This window comes from Octodon degus, unplaced genomic scaffold (assembly GCF_000260255.1).
Source record: "Octodon degus isolate 3935 unplaced genomic scaffold, OctDeg1.0 scaffold00145, whole genome shotgun sequence".
NCBI classification, from domain to species: Eukaryota; Metazoa; Chordata; class Mammalia; order Rodentia; family Octodontidae; genus Octodon; species Octodon degus.
This window is the reverse complement of record NW_004524721.1, coordinates 1,909,003-1,913,854: the sequence shown is the minus strand read 5'-3', so window position 1 is coordinate 1,913,854 and position 4,852 is coordinate 1,909,003.

Sequence of the window (4,852 nt, the reverse complement as noted above, 5' to 3'; positions counted from 1 at the left end):
CATTGTGTAAAAATACCACATCTTTTTCAACCATTCCTCAGGTGATGGGCATCTTGGTTGTTTCCAAGATTTGGTTATCACAAATTGGGCTGCTACAAACATAGGCACACATATATCACTATGATATGATTTCAGATCCTCCGGGAAAATTCCCAGTAGAGGAATAGCTGATTGAAATGGGATCTCCAGTCCAACTTTTCTAAGGAGTCTTCACACTGATGTCCATAACGGTTGCACCAGTCTACATTCCCACCAACAGTGGAGAAGTGTTCCTTTTTACCCACAGCCTCTCCAACATTTGTTGTTGGGTGATTTATTGATGATAGCCATTCTTTCTGGGGTGAGATGATATCTCAATGTTGTTCTAATTTGCATTTCGCAGATGGCCAATGATGTGGAGCATTTTTTCATATATTTATTCGCTTCTTTAATTTCATCCTCTGAGAAGTGTGTGTTTATCTCGGATGCCCATTTCTGGATTGGGTCTTTAAATTTTGGGGCCCTAGTGTTTTTTAGTTCTTATAAATTCTAGAGAGAAGACCTTTGTCTGAGTACTTATTTGTCATGATTTTTTCCAAATTTGTGGGTTACCTTTTCACTTTGTTTGTAATTTCTTTTGACATGCAAAAAATTCTCAGTAAGAGCATGTCCCAGTTGTTAATTCTTTCAACTGTTTCCCGTGTGATTTGATTTCTGTTCATGAAACCTTTGCCTACCCCTATGTCCTCAAGAGTTCCTCCTACTTTCTCTTCCAGGAGCTTTAGTGTCTCTGCTTTTAAAATATTATTTAGAATTGTATTAAAACTCAGCATGCTGGCACAAGGGAACACTTAGTTTTAATCTAGCTTTGCCATTTTAGGATTTTAGCAGATGCACTTATATTTCCAATAATGGCTTGTCTTTAGTATTGTATGTGAAATAATATTAAATGGACCTAAGATCTTCCCAAAAGCAGTCTGTATGGCATCTAGTTCATGGCTGACAAGCTTTTTCACATAAACATATGCCCTTCAAAAATATAGTCTATTTATTTATTTTTCAATTAGAAATAAAACTATTATTTAGTCTTTAATTCATTTAAGGACTGAGGTTCATTATAACACTCAAAAATGTTTACATTTGCCAATTTAGACACTAGAATTTAAGGAAATCCTACCTTATGTTACTGAAACCTAAGGGTTTTTTTTTTTTTTTCTGTTTGTCCAATATTAGTTTTCATTTGTTAGATTACTTACTTAAATCTTGACTGTGTCTATTTCTATACAAATCAGTTAGGATTCATCAGGAGCTATGTGTATTTAAATCTGAGAGAGAGAGAGCAAGAGAGAGTGAGAGAGCGAGAAAAAGAAATAGGGTAGCTGTAGGATCCTATTGTGAATCCTCACCATCGTGAAAATCACAGGCACTTTGAAACTGTATATATCATATGTAAGATACTTTAGTGTTACGTTAGACTCAATGTGTCACAATCTATCTGATAAGGTCAATCAAATCCCCTCAGGATTTACCCTAAAACCATGTACAGTACCTTGTAGATCTTTTGTCGGTGTCAGCCATCTGAATGGGTCACAGCCATTACTTGACCAATTTGCTCTCTGTAGGCTGAAAGAAATTTTTCTCTCTAGGTGACTCTCTTTAGGCACACTATACATTATCAATCACTTTCCTCTGTGGCTCCGTAATCTCCTTGATCAGAAAATTTGGGGTTCAATTCCCGGTTCTCGGTACTGCAAAAAAAAAAAAAAGAAAGAAAATTTCAGACTTGATTTAACTTTGTCTTAACCATCCAGCAGAAAGGTATAACCACAAGGTATAAAAGTAATGCCATATTAATATGTTGAGATGTAAAAGGTTCAAGTCAGCAACTTCTGACAGTTGCCAGTCCTGCTGATAATCCACTACTATTATGGACTATTGGACTATATTGGGTTATTTTGTTGAATTCAAAATCTTTACAATCTTTAGACTGGTTTAAAGTATGTAAAGGTCCTTTAATGACTTCTGCAAAGACAGCTTCCCTAACTGCAGAGGAACATCCATTTCTAACAAAACAAATCAAAAATAGGGATATAAATAAAGGACTATTTTGTAGTGAAAAAAATATATTTGTATATACAAGATAGGATAGGTATACAGCTACTCCTCTTAGCTCAATGAGAAGAAAAGTTTGTACTAATATTGTTTAGACAAGATATCATGTTTACATCTTGTCCTCTGAATATGGTGAAGACAATAATATGCAATGTATTAATTATTGTAACTATCCTGCTAACCTGTTTTGAAATGGTTTCATGCTATTTTAGCTTGTTTTCTCATTAAAATAAACAAAAGATTAAAAAAATAGGTAATGTACCAACCATTGTTGCTTTAAAAGCTATTCTTGCTTTGAAAATCTGTGACATATGTATTTTTTATGTTACCCTGTTTCTATCTTTGTTTTTTAATTTTCAAAATAAAATAAAATTAATTAAAGAAACATCACAACCTATAATGTGGAAATATCATCTTTTCCTTCACCCATGTACAATGGAGTCTTGCAAGAAACTCCAGAGAATAAGAGCACACCATTAGGAATCAAGCAGCGCTTGACTTTTTGTGAAGGTTTTGAAGTAATTTTGTCCTACCAACCTCCGTTTGTCCTACCAACATCAAAATTCAGACACAGCTCTGCTCTAAATGCAGCATAGAACCTGCATGTCAAGGTGGACTGTGCACCCTTAGACCTTGAGTGCAGAGCCAGGGCCACAGCTCGGCAGATCCATAACTGGGTGCTTACCTAAAGGAAATCTTTGACAGATGATGAAAACACCTTCAGATAGCAAAGCAGGACTGTTTCCAAAGTTGAACCCTAGTAAAGAGGCATTTTATTCTAGGTTAAGTATGATTTTGTCAAGATATTAATAATAATATATTTCTCAGCCAATGTGGAATGTTCAGCCTATGAAGTTGCTTGCTGTCTCCTGATCACACCCTTAGGCAGACCAATATGCAGTGCCAAGACCTGAACTAACAATGGGAAAGAAGTATTTTCAGTTAAAGGAGGCTTCACTTTTCTCTATCTCTTTTTTTTTAACCATCTTTCCATTGACTCTCCAGAATAGTAACATTGTAATATGACTTTGTTTGTTTGTTTGTTTGTTTGTTTACATATTTATTTATTGCAGTTGGTTCACAAGAGTTTATTGGGAATACCAAATTGAAATCAGACTTTTTTCTATTCAACCTTCCTCCTTCTGTTATTTGGAAAACAATTCCAGATCATGGGAGTGCCTAATGACACCATTTCTGTGCTCAGCTAGTATTATATCATCTAATTTCCATGCAGGCAAAATATCAGTAACTACAATACCTTAAAAACAGTTACTTTTCTGTTTGCTTCAATACATCAAGGTGAAGTAGGAAAGGTTTATTTCAACTCACATTTAATAAAGGTTTCAGTCTATATTCAGATGAGAGGGCAGTATGGCAGAGGGGCATGGCATAGAATAAACAGTCCATAGTAGGTAGAAGGAAGCAGCAAGCCTGCTTTCCATCTTTCTTTTCATATTTCATCCATGCTGCAAGCCTATTGGATGTTGCTATTTACACTCAGGGTGGGGCTTCCCATTCCTATCCAAGAACAATATTAAATCAGTGTGGACTGATCCAACTATTATGCCATAAGACCATATTCACACATCCTTAATCCATATTCACATACACTAAATCAAACCACCACTGAAAAGACCCACTTATGCACACATAAGGGTTTTGGGAAATAATAGGTACACGCTAAAATATAAATGATAATTTTTCTGCTAATTTTTTTGGTCTCAAATAAGGCCACCTAAAGAAATCAGTTTGTTACTTTTCCCCTCAACTCTTGTTCTGAATTTGCCTGACTTAAAATGCTACAATGCTATCTTCTGTATAGGTTAGTCATTTCTTAAATTGGTCATAGGAAACATTAATCAAGCAAAGATCTTTAGCAAGTTAGTGCTTAATGAAATATTGCTAACTTATGTTAAGTATTTCTATAATAATTTTCCTGGAGCTTTGCGATTTGTGTCTTTCGTATTTTGCTTTTGACATTATACTTGACCATTCAAATCCAATGTTCAATTCCTGTTTCACTTCAGTAACAATTTAATAATTAAAATATTTTACTATTAAATATTTATTAAAATCAGACTAACCTATATCATTGAGGAGTGTTAATTTACTTACATATCATGCTGCCCTGCCCCAGGGGCACACTGAACTGCTGATTGAGACTAGGTGTGGTGGTGCTCACCTGTAATCCCAGCACTTGGGAGACTGAGAACAGGAGGATCACTATGAGTCCACTCTGTGTATAGAAACCCTGAGGATCCTGTAATAAATACATCAATAATAATAATAATAATAATAATAGTTACTTACATATATACATTTTTAGGAAGCAGTACATTTGTTTGTTCTCTCTTTTTGTATTGACTGTTGTTATTATTATGTAAATGAATAATGGCATGGCAGGTCTGCATGTGTGGATCTGTAAGGACTCAACACTGTCTTGCCCAACCTAACTGGAAGTGTCGGAGAAATGACAAACAGGCAGGGTGCTCTTCCACCAACCCATACTCACAACAGATTAATTACTCAGATCACACAGTTAGTTAGAGAATGATAGAATGATAGAATCTCATGATTATGCTCTAACAATTTCAAAATCGAATTTCATTGAAGGCTTGTGACAATATTAATTATGGCCATTAAACTAAAGAACTCAAACTGAATTGGAAAATTCATATTTTAAACTAAAACATTTCTCTCTCTCTTTCTCTCTCTCTCTCTTTCTCTCTCTCTCTCTCTCTCTCTCTCTCTCTCTCTCTAT